This window comes from Phacochoerus africanus, chromosome 2 (genome assembly GCF_016906955.1).
Source record: "Phacochoerus africanus isolate WHEZ1 chromosome 2, ROS_Pafr_v1, whole genome shotgun sequence".
Taxonomy (NCBI): Eukaryota; Metazoa; Chordata; class Mammalia; order Artiodactyla; family Suidae; genus Phacochoerus; species Phacochoerus africanus.
Window position 1 is genome coordinate 28,846,256 of NC_062545.1, and position 16,363 is coordinate 28,862,618.

Below are 16,363 nucleotides of genomic sequence, written 5' to 3' on the forward strand. Positions count from 1 at the left end.
GGGTGGAGGGCAAGGCAGAGATGAGCCAGGGAAGAAACTCTGCCTGTGGAACAAAGAAAAGAATAAGCACAGTTTTATCTCCAGTGGAAAAAGTGGAAGTTTGTCTTCTGTGACAGGTTGTTCCAACCCATTGTGTTGCGCTAAGATATTGAATTATCTCAACAGTTTGCCATTAGAAAAATGTAGATTCCTGGGGCCACTTTCTAGCCAATGGTTAATAACGTGCCTAAACTCGTTATTTACTCTATGTGTTGATGAGATGAAAACAGCATGTAATAGTAGCCACCTAATTTCTCATCAATTAACCAACATCCTTCCTATTTAAAAGACTATCCAGAGATGAAAAAATAATAATTTTACTAAGCAGAAATAACTCATCTCTTAGGGCCAATTATATGTGATTCATAGATTTCTCGGAGGTGAATTATTGTTTAAAATATAACATGTAGATTCTTCACCAGTTTTTAACAGTTCTGTTTAAGTTTGTTGGCAACTCTGGTAATCTTCCTTAGATACCCAGAGGTCATACCAGGTTCACACCTCATTTTATGGAGGTTTGCAAACCTTTCAGTAATGATGAATTGGATTTCAGTTGAATTGCATGCAAACTTGGGCCAAGTTTTAAGGGAACACTGTGAAGTTCTTTCAGGTAGAAGCCAGGTGAAACTCAAAGGGTCCAAAGTGGGTTTTGCTTTGAGTTACTCTGGGGTTCTGCTTGAACTTGACACTCAAAGTGAAACTCAGGAGATCTGAACCTCTTGCAAACTCAGGCTCAAAGGGAGGTTTTTGGAAGCAAACTTGCATGTTGAAAATGCTGAGCTAACAGTGCTAATTGGTGCTTCAGTTTGCTTTGCCCAGCCCTCTGAATAGAGTTTCATCTGGAAAAAGAAGGTTTCTCTTAGCAGGTCTAGAGTTTAGTAAAGCTTTGCAGGAGGACTTTCGTCTTGCCTACAGATTATTTGCAACAGGAGAATGCACAAATTGCCATAACTCTAGATTAACAAGAATAGACTGTGACATAATCTATGGAATGGATCAAATAAGTCCTTGTATCATGTCTTTGAATTGAGACTAAAGGCATTTGGGGGGGTCATCCACTTTATATGGGCAACTCCAATGAAAGCTGAGTGTATTAGAAACATTACTTAGAGATAATTGGTACTCTATAGATTTGACCACAGTGACTTGAACATATTCTCTTGTGAAAATAAATAACTGGAAAAAGAATCCTTTATCCCTTCTTCCCCCCAATTAAACATAGCCACAAAGACCAATCTATGCCAGTCCTTTAATGGAATGGCACAATAAGCCTATAGGTGAGTCGATCGATCGCCAAGACAAAAGATATGCTTCTGACCTGATTAGGGGTTGACATTAGAACAGAGAGGATTTAATTTATGTTTGGCAAATAAACCTAAATATTAAATTAAATGACAGAAATTGAGGATTTGTTTTTTTTTTTTTTTGAAGACGGAAACTAGTTGGCAGAATTTTGGCATATCAACAAATGGAAATCACACAAAGAAAAGGATTAGGTGAAATAAAGATCAAATGAAGATCAAAAATAAATTGGCTTCAATCCAGGAAACATTTGTTGTATTTTACAAGCAGGTCTTTCCTTCCCAAGTGTGAAGAACAGAGGAACCACCTGATCTTCCCCTAAAGGTCATCAAGCACACCGCGCACCAGAGCAGAAATGCCCCTGAGAAAGGCCAGTATTAGGTGCAGTATTAAAAAGAAATTAAAAACTCCTAGTCCTAAAACTATAAACAACACGGAGGCAGTGAATGGTGGTAAGCAGATTTTTTTTTGTCTTTTTGCTATTTCTTTGGGCCGCTTCCGTGGCATATGGAGGTTCCCAGGCTAGGGGTCGAATCGGAGCTGTAGCCACCAGCCTACGCCAGAGCCACAGCAACGCAGGATCCGAGCCGCATCTGCAACCCACACCACAGCTCACGGCAACGCCGGATCGTTAACCCACTGAGCAAGGGCAGGGACCGAACCCGCAACCTCATGGTTCCTAGTCGGATTCGTTAACCACTGCACCACGACGGGAACTCCAAGTGGTAAGCAGATTCTAAGGAAGTGATGAACCAGGTATTCATACTTCAGAAATATTTACACAGTGGGTGCTTTAACAAAATAAACAATATTTTACCTATCTATTTGTCTATTTATTATCATCCATCTATCTGTCATCTCTCTATAGAGCAGACAGTCTGGAAGATGCTGAACTTTTCCAGACTTCAAAGGATCCTGTTTGATGTATCATTATAACCAACACTCCATAATCTGTGGGGCTCAGTACAAAATGAAAAAGCAGAAAAAGTTCAAAAATCAGGAAAAAGTGCTGTTAAAGGTTTTTCTTTCTGCTGGGGTTTCTCTCTCCAGTTACAGTGTCTTTAAATGTCTAATGTAGTATTTTAAGTAAAGAAAAATTAAAAATTGAAATTATTAGCATGAATCATGCCACTCACCTTTATTTTGTGCATGGCTAGTCTTCAATGCAAATTTAAGAGCACTAATTGTACATACATAATTACTGAAATTGCACAACTTGTATTTTGTACTTTATCTGTATGCTTTTCATTTTAACAGTTGAAATGTTTCTTTCACGGAATTAACTGTTTTTATTTCACTTCTTAATATGCACACATTCTACCAACACTCTCTGCTGTCAGTTACTGATGAGTAAGGAAGGGCTGAAAAAAAAAAAAAGGAACTATAGGATCTACAGAAGGCTTCCTGGAAAAGGTGACATCCAAGGATCATAGGATGATGATCCAAGTAAACTATAAACATGAAAGTTTCAGGATATCATTCTTACTACTGTACGAATAAGCTTTAGCACATTTGATTATTTTATTTTTTGTTTGTATTTTCTTGTTCTTGAGTCTTTGGGATTCCCTGTGATCAGTTGACACATTTTGTAAATGAGTTGTTCATATTCATCCTGAAAATTTAATCACCTCCAGCAAACTTCGGTGTCATTCAAAAACTTCCATCATTTGGTCACATTATAAAACCAATCTTGACTAAGCTATTCAGACAAACATGGAAGATATGTTGGCAGTTTAAATACCTTTTCTAGAACCATGTCTAAAAAGAAATTTTTCCAAAACAAAAACAAAACCAAAACAACACCCCACTAAAACCTAGATTCCACAAAGCAGCTAAAAAATGGAAGGATTTTGGAAATTGAAACATGATTTAAATCTGATATGTGGCCTTCAGTGAAATCCAAGGTCTTTGCAGTAATTTGATCATTCCACTTGTGAAAGGGACTAATTGAGGCTACAATTTTTGGAAACCATTAGCTTTTGTGTTTATTGTACTTATTGATTTTTAGATAAAGAAATACAAGTAAGGAATACCCACTGTGGCTCAGTGGTTAATGAACCCGACTAGTATCCATGAGGAACCATTAGGGTTCGATCCTTGGCCTTGTGAGCTGTGGTGTAGGTCGAAGACACAGCTCAGGTCCCGAGTTGCTGTGGCTGTGGCATAGGCCAGTAGCTACAGCTCCAATTGGACCCCTAGCCTGAGAGCCTCCATATGCTGTGGGTGTGGCCCTAAGAAGACAAGAGACAAAAAATAAATAAATAAATAAATACAAATAAGATTTTAATATACCCTTAAAAGTTTTATATATTCATTTCTAAGTTTGAAATATATTTATACTTCAAGTTGTTTCACTGTATTGCAAATAAACACACTCAGAACCTAAACTGCTTTTGTACCCATTGCACTCATTTTACTGGTATATACAAGTAAATAGATATATAATCTGTCTACTTAAGGAAATGTTATATGAGGATGGATAAGTTAAATGAATGTGAGCAGGAAGGGAAAAACATTATCAGGGCATGTCGTGCAGTATCTCTTTAATTGTGTAGCCTTAGACAGCTGGGCCTTGCAGGTAGCTGAAAAACTGGCCCAGCATGAAGTGATGAGGCTTGGAACTATCCCTTGGGGAAAAGCTTGGACAGAATCTGAAGAACTAATAGTCTATACCTTTTTATTGAAGGTGCAAATCCAAGAGCCAGTGTCGAAAACACAGTTTTCTTACTCAATTACAGTTGAATAGATCATCTTTAAAAATCAAAATGAAAAAGAACAGAGGAAAATGGAGAATGGACAGCCAATTGTGTGAGAACATGTTTATAAAAAAGGCATGGGTCCAGTCAGGGCTATGTACTCCATGGCCACATATATTCCCCTAAATCATAACCTCAGAGCTATGCTTCATTAGTCATATGGAGAATCACAGAAGAAAATGTGGGTTAGTTTGTGCAAATGAAACACTACTCCAGGAAAAAACAGCTCAGAGTGTGTGCCCCGGAGACCATGGTTCAGAAACGTTTTACACAAGAGAGAAATATTTTATAAACAGCAAATGCCATATGTTTTTGAATTTTTAATAGTAGAGGTGGCTTTCCATTCTCATTCAATTTCCCTTGTGACCAAGCATCTGGTCCCCAGCTACATACAGCTATGACCACAAATCCTGTGTTTAGTATGTCTGTACTTACTTGTTAAGAAAGAATAAGTTACCCACTAAAAATTTTATTATGACCTAGAAATTATCTCAATTGTCTAGTTTACTCAATTGTAGTTTACTACAAGTCTTAAGAGGAAAGAAGAGTTTAATATAGACAGCCATTTTTTGGACTTGGCCTTTTGGGAATATTTATCTTGTGATGCTCTTTTTCTTTTTGTAAATTTCTTTGTGGAAAGGACGAGACTTAGAAAGCAAGTGGTCTGCCATTGTGGTCTGTTTCCGTAGTGTTGCCAGGCAGTGTTTATTCATTTCTTCACAGCCTGACCTAAATGCCATTTATAATGGCACAGCACAAGTGACAGAGCCAGAAAAATGTCAGCCAGATGAATCTGAATCAGTTATGTCCAAGCCTGCTTTTATTCCTGGAGTTTTCACTAATGTGTTTTTATAAATTTTAGAAAGTGCCAATATTGAACATATAAATTTTTAGTATTGTCATGAAAGTAGTTTGACCTTGTGGGCCCTTGAAATGATCTTGGGGTCCCCAAGCCACACTTTGAGAATCATTGCTGTGACAGCGATTATCTCTTTAGTGATTAATAGCATTATAACTAGCATAATGTATGTTTCTTTGATCTGCTTGTTTTTCACTTAACAATGTAGTCTAGGAGTTCCCATCTTGGCGCAGTGGTTAACGAATCTGACAAGGAACCATGAGGTTGCGGGTTTGATCCCTGGTCTTGCTCAGTGGCTTAGGATCTGGCATTGCCATGACCTGTGGTGTAGGTTGCCGACACGGCTCGGATCCCGAGTTGCTGTGGCTCTGGCGTAGGTGGGCGGCTACAGCTCCGATTAGACCCCTAGACTGGGAACCTCCATATGTCGTGAGAGTGGCCCAAGAAATGGCAAAAATACCAAAAAAAAAAAAAGAAAGAAAAAAAAAGAAAAAACCCAATGTAGTCTAAAGATCTTTCCACATCAGTGCAAGGTAAGTTTCTTCACTTGCTTTTATAATGGTGCCTCCTATTCTGTTGTCTGGGTTTACCAGAATTTATTTTAGTAGTTCTCTTTTGATAGACACTTGGGCTCCCTTTGCCCTGTGTAAAATTTTTCGTGTAAAAAACAATAGCAATGAATAACCTTGTATATAAAGCATTTCACATACAAGCAGGCATATTTGTAGGGAAAAGTTGTAGCAATAAAAGGCAAATTGCAGTTTGTCAGATCTAACCAAACTGTCCTTCATGGAGTTTACTCCATTTTGCATGCCTACCTGTGTTACAGGAGCGGACTTTCTTCCTCAGCTCGCTGTTGGAAGCTTTGCTAATTTGGTAGGTGAGCAGTATGATCTTAGAGTAGTTCAATGAGCACTTCTCTTATTAAGAGAAAGTTGAACATCACTTCGTATGTTAGGACTCTTTGTATTTCCTCTTCCACGAACTGTGCATTTTCCTGTAGATTGCTAATCTTATTTTTCTCAATTTCTAGAGGCTTTTAAAGGATTAGAGAAAGTATATTTAAAGTTGGAGTTCCCGTCGTGGCGCAGTGGTTAAAGAATCCGACTAGGAACCATGAGGTTGCAGGTTCGGTCCCTGTCCTTGCTCAGTGGGTTAACGATCCGGCGTTGCCGTGAGCTGTGGTGTGGGTTGCAGACGCGGCTCGGATCCTGAGTTGCTGTGGCTCTGGTGTAGGCCGGCGGCTACAGCTCCGATTCGACCCCTAGCCTGGGAACCTCCATATGCCCTGAGAGCAGCCCTAGAAAAGGCAAAAAGAAGGAAAAAAAAAGAAAGTATTGCTCCTGTTGTGAATTTCAAATGCTTTATCTCAATTTCTCATTTAATTTTAGATTTGCCCCTGATATCTTTTGCCATGTAGAACTTTTCCATTTTTATGTAGTCTATTTTATCAATATTTTTCTTATCCTTGGTTTTTGTATTTTGAGACTTAGGCTTTAGAAAAGTTGAGGTTTAAAAAGGCATTTTCTATCCCCAAATTATAAAGGAATGCACTGAAATTTTCTCCTTGTACCTTTACCTTCTCTCTTCCTTTTTTTTTTTTTTGGCCACACCCACAGCATGCGGAAGTTCTTGAACCAGGGATCAAACCCCAGCCGCAGGTCACTTGGACTGCCAACCATTCATTACCCTCATATCACAGTGTACATTTAATCATTGGCACATTTGTAGAGCACCTTTTGTGTACTGTGTAAAAGATTAATCCAATTTAATATTTTTCTTCTTTTTACAACACCATGTATTGAAGAAGCCCATCTTTTCCACACTGAATTGAGAAGTAACCTTTACCATGTAACACATTCTTGAATATATTTGGTTCCAGTAGTATATGAAAAAAACTTAAATCTCGAAACTAGTGGAATGTATTCCAGCAATGCAAGAATCACTTAATATTAGAAAAAGAATTCACATAACTAATTAGATTAAAAGATCTTATATCTACCAAATTGATAAAAGGCAATAGTAAGATCGAATTGACTGAGAAAACAGACAAAGACACCTCCTGATAAATCATGAAAATTTTGTTATCTAGAAGCTACAGAAGGAAGTCATTGCAATCAGTATACACAGCAAAGAGGCCAGTAGCATTCTCCAACAACAGACAGAGGACACTGGCAGATGCACATTTGCAGATAGTAAGTCCAAAAGAGTTAGAGCCCCATAAGAACCCCTAGAAGTTCAACTGACACCCTCCAAGCCCAGTCTTATATTTCCGTGGCTGTGGCAATTTACCTACAGACTAAAGTGTATATTTGTGAGGGACCGTGTCATCAGCCTTAGGTGTATCATCAGTCTTGGTGGAAGTCAATCCATACTAAGCTACCTGGCACGGTAAAGGACAGTGCAGTTTATTCAGTATATTTTCCCCCTTAGCCTCTTCAAGATACACATCCTACTCCAATTATTTTCCTAAACTTAGAGCTGTGGAAAAAGAAAAAGTATGAGTTATGAACTTCCTTAGTAGTAATGTTAACAGCCTCTTACTGTTAAGACCCAAACCATAAAGAGAAAACACGTATAATTATCCTGACAGGTATAAAACAATTTACTGATAATGAAAAACTCACAAAAACATAAATCTTAATAAACTAAGACTTTACTGAGAACTTATAGCCAAACATTCTTATGGTGAAATATTAGAATTCTCACAAAGACAAATGTTTGTTCTAAACTATGACCATTTAGTATGCATTGAGGGCCCTGAAAAATATACTAAGGAATTGAAAATATAAATGTCAAAAGGGAAAAGGGAAAGATGCAGAGTTGCAGTTATTCAATATTGGGAAACCCATCAGGGACCAGTGTTCACACCTCCCTACCTTTATCTTACCTATATTGATTTCCAGGTATGCAAATTCCTTGAGGGCAGGTTTTGTGATTTTATTTTTTTATGTCTGTCTGCCCCTATCAGACATAACCTGATACATAAGCTCTCAATAAAAATTTATGGAATGCAAAAAAAAAGGTAAAATTGCACTCACAGAAAATATGATTCCTAACCGGAAATTTAAGAAGAATCAATAAACTGTAATATCTGAATCCAAACTGACCAGGTACAATATTAAGTTATAAAAATGGTATGCTATGTATTGGCAATAACTGGTAAAAATGTAAAAGGAACAAAGACAAAATAAAAAAATAAAAAATAAAAATGTAAAAGGAAAAAACCTTATTCACAGATAATAAAGTTATAAAGTAATAATAACAATAACAATAATAATAAATGCATGAGTTCATATGAAGTGTATAATCAAACTCTTCTTAAGGTTGTGACAGAAGGCTTGGAAAAAAAATGGAGAGATAGATCATGTTCTTAGATGGGAAGACTTAATACTGTTAAAAAAAACTTTAATTCTAACCTAATTAATGTATAAGTTTAATGCAATCCCAAATAAATATTACCAGAATTTTTAATGAAGTTTAATTTTAAAATTTCTCTGGAAGATAACTATAAACTTAAAAATATGCCAAAGTATTTAATAAAAAATTAGGGGAAAAAATCGCAATCACTGGAATTTACATACTATATGTGAAAACCTAAAGCTTTACTAATGAAAATAGTATGATGTTAATATTAAAGTGGACATAAAGAACAATAGAATAGACTACATAGCCCAGAAGTCAGTCCTATTTGTTTATGGATATAATAGGGTAATTTAAATCTAAGGGGGAAGGTTAATAAAGTTTACTGGAAAATTTAGTGAACGATTTGGAAGAAGTAAATCCTGACATCCTACCTCAATTCATATACATAGACATACTCAAATTTCAGATGGAATATATAAACAAAATTAAACCAGGAAGTAGCAGTTAGATGATTTTCTACTTGCCTAGTTAATGAATTAAAATGCATGTGTTAAGAACTGGACACATAGCAGGCCCTCAATAAACAGGGACTCTTTAGCTTCTCCTTCTTGCAATGCCCTACATGAGATCATATTGTCTATATAAACATATTCAGAAACAGAGATACCCCTTGCTCATCATTTAAGTCATCTTTTACTGTTTCTAGCCCTGGGTCTAACCAGGAGCATCTCCTTAAGTTAGGCTCTCTAATATACTGCTTATCTTGTAAAAATAATAATTGCTTAGGGTCACAGCATATTACGGATCAAGAATGCTCCTCTAGGAGATACTATTGTGGCTTAGCGGTAATGAACCCAACGAGTATCCATGAGGACATGGGTTCGATCCCTGGCCTTGCTCAGCAGGTTGAGGATCTGGCATTGCCCTGAGTTGTGATGTAGGTCTCAGACAAGGATTAGATCCAGCGTTGCTATGGCTACGGTGTAGGCTGGCAGCTCCAGCTCTGATTTGACTCATGGGTCAAGCCTGGGAACTTCTATATGCCACGGGTGCAGCCCTAAAGAGACAAAAAAAAAAAAAAAAAAAGAAGGATCCTTTAGGATTGGATTTCTGGGACTTAATCTGATTTTCTGTACACATCTCATATAGTATAGTGAGAGTGCCCGTGGCTAGCACACAGGTGGTCTGATCCATTTCCAAACAGCCTGAGTGAGTGCTTTCTGAGCAAAAGAAATGAGTAAATGTTGTTGCTAAACCAATAGTCAGTCCTAGACTGCTCTCCTACTGGGACATGAAAATATGCAGAATGATTCTAAAGAGTCTATCTTCTTCAGAGTAAAGATAAAATGAACTAAAAATTGGGTGAAAATAGCCATAATAAAAGTAAAGCATTCATTTGATTAAATGCTCCTGGTTCTTTTTCCACAGGCCCACCTCATTTTAGCAGTTTTGTGTCTTATTTTTAAAATACATTTGTTGATGAAATTTCAATATAAAGAGCTTTCAAAGGCTAAGTCTTGAAAATTTTCACAACTCAGTCCATAAACACCAACTTCCATAAACTAGTATGTGTTCTAAATCAGTGTGTGCTTATTTATTCCATATTTACTTACTGTTGTTTGAAAATGTAATAGGCATATATTTAGGACATAATTTTTTTTCCCAATGTTTTTGGTATGTTATGCTCCAAAGCAAGGGGTGTTGCATAAGGATGCTGAAGTTATCAAAATTCTGTATGTTCCCTATGGATACCTGAGCCGCTTAAATCAGCCTAGAGCTCCATCACATCAGCATCTTTGGTGATAAGCCTCTTAATCACTATCTGGATGTTGTTAATATCTAATAGTATAAATTAAGCACAATGCATATTGACTAGAGAGTGAAGCTGGGACACAATAAAGTCAATAAAATCAATGGAAATAATGCTGGAGAACTTTCAGTTTAGAGGCAGCTATTGACAAATGAGGGCCTCATAGAATTGGCTCAATTAATAATCAAAGAAGAACTAATGGGCAAGAATGGTAACATAATAGAGATTTCAAAGAGACTTATTTGAATATCAATGCATTAGGAGAGCACATTGGGAAATTAAAGCTCTTGAAAAATTTTCAGTGACTCACTGTGATCTTTTTTGCAAATATCATAGAAGTAGCAAATTGTATACATTGCTAGCCTGCATATTTGTCAGAAAAGTTTACCCTAAAAAGAATCAACCTTAGGGTCATTCTTTGCTGTATTAATTACTGCATAGCCACAATTTTATTTGGTACACTGTTAAATATGAGACAATAGTTTTATAAGTTTTGATATATTTTTCAAAATAAAATAATCAAGCCTTTGTTTACTCTGTACAAAATGATATTTTATTTCCTGTTTTAGGTAGATTCACCTTAAATGAGCTTTTTCCAGGACAGATTATCCTGTAATAATGAGGACTTGCTGTTCAGTAAAACATTAGCTCTACACTGGAAGACACTATAAGAACAAAGTGAATTACCATACGGCCATGTGTGAATGACACGTATGTGTTAGTCAATGTATATCACATTTCCTACTTTTCTTAAGCTCTCCCAGATCATGTGCACCCAATCCCTTTTCCTTATTCCTAATGAAACTAGTAATTTCAAGAGTTCTCTTGTGGCACAATGGATTAAGGATCTAGAGTTGTCACCGCAATGGCTTGGGTCACTGTTGTGGCATGAGTTCTATCCAAAATTCCACATGCTACAGGTGTAACCAAAACCAAAACCCCAAAAAACTAGTAATTCCAAGATTGTGGAAACAATGAACAAAATGATTGCAAATTTGAGGTAAAATTGTCAGCCCTTTATTAAAAAAATGCTGCTTGTGTTTTCTTGCTTGCATTATATAAAGGTCATATTTATTTTTCCTGCTATTTGATAGAAGGAAAATGTTTTATTGCTATCTGAGATCTTTTACAAATAATGATACAAACTCGGAGGGAAGTTGGCTTTGTGAGGAAGTTTTATTATGTTTGATATGAAGAGTGCATTTGAAGACTTTTCCCTCTATATTTCTTTGTTGAGTTCCTTTTTTATTCTAACTCATTGGGGGAAAGAAACAGAGGCCTTTGCTATAGCTTAAAATAATTCAGCTTTTCATCTGTAAGAATGAAAAGATGAAGGAAAAATTCTGAATATCTAGGAGTTCCTGTCGTGGCGCAGCGGAAATGAATTCGACTAGGAACCATGAGGTTGCAGGTTCAATCTCTGGCCTCGCTCAGTGGGTTGAGGATCCGGTGTTGCCATGAGCTGTGGTGCAGGCTGAAGATGCGACTCAGATCTGGTATGGCTGTGGCTGTGGGGCAGGCTGGCAGCTGTAGCTTTGATTAAACTCCTAGCCTGGGAACCTCCATATGCCACGGATGTGGCCCTAAAAAGCAAAAAATAAAATAAAAAATAAAATAAAATAAATTATGGATATCTATATCTACTTAAACACACAGTTTAGCCAGGGCAGTTTCAGAAATGATCATCCTATAGTAAATGATTATCAGTGCCTTTTGAATTGTATTGCTAGCCAGGATTTTATTGTGGCTAGTAGAAATTCTACTCTCCACAAAGGCTGTGAAGCCAATACTTACGTTTTTTTTTTTTCTCCACTTCTATCTCTATCTTAATATCTTCAAAAAGAGGAGTAGATAGTTGTGTAGGTGAAGAATATTCATACCTTAGGAATTCCTGTCATGACTCAGTGGAAATGAATCTGACTAGCATCCATGTGGGTGCAGGTTGGATCCCTGGCCTTGCTCAGTGGCTTAAGGATCTGGTGTTGCCATGAGCTGTGGTGTAGGTAGGTCACAGACATGGCTTGGATCCCACATTGCTGTGGCTGTTGTGTAGGCCGGTGGCTATAACTCTGATTTGATCCCTAGCCTGGGAACCTCCATATGCAGTGGGTGTGGCCCTAAAAAGACAAAAGACCAAAAAAAAAAAAAAAAGGAATATTCATAGCTTAAGTGTGTTATAACTGCAATTTCTAAATAAGAAATTATGCTTATGGTCTCACTTGAAGAATGATCTTCAATTTGATCTACAATTAGGATCTCAATTTGAGGACTAGTCATGCAGGACTGCTTTCTATACTGAGCAAAGTTTGCTACAGTTAGTGAAACCAGGTAGATCACAACCCAGGAAAAATACCCCAAGCTTGCAGTTTCTGAATGAGATTAAGAACAATAAGTTTTAAAAACAGAGAAGAGTCTCTTGATTTTTTTTTTTTTTCTCATGGTAAGGCTGTGTCAGTATGCCTTTTAGTAGTAAAAGAAAACTTAAGGAAGTTCAAAGGCAGCTTCACTGCTCCTTCTGTTCATTTGGTAACCAGTAGGGTTCTAAATTCAGAAGGATTGTTCTCTTTCTTGGCTTTCAAGGCTTGATGTTCAAGCCAAATGCAACTTCTTAGTCATTCTGGGCAGAAGGTGATTTTCTCTAGAGTCCGGATTTTGCAAACTACTTGGGAGAGTTCTGTCCCCCAAACATCTCCCTTTACAAATCCTGAGCACACAGGCAAGGCCTCCTTCTCTCTCACTGCTGCTGTCTTGACTGCCCCATTACCCATGTTGCTCCCTTCAGTCTCCGTCTGAGAGAAAGGCCACCTGAGGTCCTCCAGTCCTGTTTCTAGGCCCCCAGCTATGGCAGCTGCCCAGCATCATAGACGCTGCAGTACCATGAAGCTCTCTGGGGCTTCTCCTTTCTCTTTTGCCATAACAGCTGCCTACCTCCCATCCCCCTGCCCCCGACAGCCATCTTTTTTTTTTTTTTTTGTCTTTTTGCCTTTTCTATGGCCACTCCTGTGGCATATGGAGGTTCCCAGGCTAGGGGTCCAATCAGAGCTGCAGCCACCAGCCTACACCAGAGCCAAGCAATGCCAAATCCAAGCTGTGTCTGCAACCTACACCACAGCTCACGGCAATGCCGGATCCTTAACCCACTGAGCGAGGCCAGGGATTGAACCCGCAACCTCATGGTTCCTAGTTGGATTCGTTAACCACTGAGCCACGAAGGGAACTCCCGCCATCTTTGCCATGGACAAAATTGCCCTCTGATATTGTGCCTCAATGGATGCTCTTCTTCAGTGATGTAGAGATGTAACTCCTCTGCTTTCCTGTCTTTAATTCAATGATAAAGAACAGGGAAAAAACTCTGTCTCAAGGGCACACACTTTCTGTCTTCTCACAGATGGAACAGACGACTTGAGTCAGGTTTTCTGTATCTTCCATTCTGCCCCATGGAAATCTGAGGTTGCCAGGATGCAGATCTTCTGGCCCAAATGTTTCTTGTGCTTCCTGATGTGCTGCTTGTTTAATTGGAAGGAGCAACAGGAGGAGTTCAGATTCTATCTCCTGATTCTCCCGTTTTCAACAATCACAATAGCCTCGTCTTATAGCAAAGCGGAAATCAACTTATTCACCATGATGACCTCTGGCCCCTGGTCTTCGCTTCCCAGGGCATAAGCAAATCCCTTGTGTGATTTTTGGGGGGCCAACTTGTACTTAGGCTAATTTTATGTAATTACTGCCTCCCCCCAGCTTATTAACATGGATTTTTGTAATCCATCAACATTTATTGAAAAGATTCTATGTGTCAAGAACTGTAGTATATGTTATATTGGCACGTTTGATTATGGTAGATTGTCAAAGAGAAGAAAAGGAAAGAAAGAAAGGAAAAAAAGGAAAATAAAAGCAGCAGTGATGAGGTTGGATAACACATTCATCTTTCTCGTTTTGCCTTATGCCCCTTCATTTGTCTCTCTTCCAGCTGCCACACCTGCCAGCAGACTGTCCCAGCTGGCAGTGGGGGCTGGGGAGTAGGAACTACTCAAGTCTGAACGGCTTTCTCAATGTATGGATGAATGGATGGGTGATCATGTGTTGGCTTTACTATTTTTAGTCTTGTGTTTCTGAAGTTAGATTATAAGCAGAATAAAAAAGCTAGGCTGCTCTGGCCTCCAAGTAATATTCCTCATGACTATTGTAGGCTGCAAAACAGAAAAAAAAGAGACCAACCATATTGATTGGTGATACCACAGATCAATTAACTTTTTTGCTCGAAAGCCTCCACTTTCTTTTTATCTCACAACACAACACAATACAACACAACACAACACAACACAATGAAATAACACGTTCTAACTGTGGTCTATGAGGTCCTACATCATCCCTCCTACCTACTATTCTGACTCTACTGGCTGCTATTCTGTTCCTTTCTCCCAGTGATCTAGCCAGCAATACTGGCCTTCTTGCTCTTCCCTGAACATGCTGGTGTACACTCATCGCTGGGTCTTCCCATTTACTCTTCCCTTTCCCTGGATCTCCTGGCCCCTGGATACCTACTGGGTTTTCTCCCTCACTTACTAAGATTGCTGCTCAAAGAGCACTTTCCAGAGAGACTTTCCCCGGCCATCCTTTCTCAACTAGTTCCCCTTTCCTTCTCCCATAACCAGTATTATTTTTTAAATAGCACTTACACCTTTTGTTACATGTTCGTTTATTGTCTGTCTTCCCAATCAGAATACAAAATTTATGAGCTTGGATTTTGTTTATGGCCTATATTCCCAGCACTTAGAATGATACCTGGGATAAAGCAGGCATACAAACAAAGCAGACACCGTCAGCCATCCGCCCTTGGACTGTACCATTTACGTGTGCTCTGGCCAAATTCCAACTGCCAATATTTTCATCTCTAAGCTTGAGAATGCTTTCCAGAAATGATAGGGCATTACATCCACCTATGCATCTGACGAGAGAGGATTTATAATCCACCCCCTGCCAGAGAGCCCCTTTTAATTACTGATTCTCAACATTTGTTGCATAAATACTAGGGCTCTCTTGTCCTCCATTGTGGGGGGGCGGGTGGGAGTGAGGAGATGGGGGAACTACTTCTGAGACTGAGGTAGCTGTCTTATGAATACATTGTTTATTGATTCTTCTCAGTATCAATTCTTCAGTCCCCACCAACTTGGCACTTCTCAAGTAAATATTTTCGCTCAAATTCTCATCTCAGAATCTGTTTGGGGGACCCAATTCATGATGATAAATATTTGTTATTGTTGAATGAATTACTCATAGTGGATTCTGGATACATCTTTGTAAAAAAGGCTGAAGAGGAGACAACACAGCGTAGTTTCATGGAAGGTAGAAAGTTCAGCCACCAAGAGACGGGGTTACTGCAGCCTAGGAAGGAGACAGATGGTTCTAATATGAAGAAAAGGGAAAATGAACTTTCGGCAGCATCTGAGAATCAGTATCTGCAATTGGGTCCTCAGAAATTCACAAGGCTGCACACAGAAGCATGGACACAATATTGACTTCTTTCGTGAAAACTGTGCAGTTGCACAGGGCCCGTGCTCAGAATGACCCTGGATGTGGTCTAATACTCTGCTGTTGACATCTTGAAATTCCTAATCATATTTCTTTGTAAAGGAGGCTTGCATTTTCCTTTTTCACTAGGCCACACAGATTATATAGCCAACTCAAGGTGCACACCATAGTTTCTCATTACAGTTGAGGAAGAGGATTAGAGTATCAAGGATTTGGAATGAAAGAAATAGGTTTTATAGAGCTAGATGGTAGGTAACAGCAACAACAAAAAAAAATCCTAGGTTTCTTCTCTTAGTCTCTCCTCTTTTTAAGGGTCACATTCACAACATAAAAGAGTTCCCAGGCTAGGGGTTGAATTGCATCTGTAGCTGCCAGCCTGCCACAGGCACAGCAACTTGGGATCTGAGCCATGTCTGCGACCTACACCACAGCTCAGCACAATGCTGGATCCTTAACTCACTTTGCAAGGCCAGGGATCAAACTTTCATCTTTATGGGTAATAGTTGGGTTCCTTACCTCTGAGCCACATTAGGAACCCCTTCCCTTAGTTTACCTTAATTAAGAGTGCTCCTTCCTTATGTCATGTATTTATAGCTGTCTTAGAAACAGAAATAATTGATCTAGCAATATTTCATGATATTATTTACTTGGTATAATCATTAGGACATTTTTGGATGGAAGTGATATACATTCTTAGTTTAT

The 16,363-nt window shown here is 38.5% G+C and overlaps 1 pseudogene across 1 annotated transcript in view; it reads right to left on the bottom strand.

The window, feature by feature from the left end:
* LOC125120616 (histone H2A.Z-like) overlaps positions 1-16,363 on the bottom strand; it is a 48,992-nt pseudogene that overhangs the window by 1,796 nt on the left and 30,833 nt on the right. The window contains exon 2 of the transcript XR_007133353.1: positions 5,775-5,876. The product of XR_007133353.1 is annotated as a histone H2A.Z-like (transcript). The remainder of the gene's footprint in view (positions 1-5,774; positions 5,877-16,363) is intronic.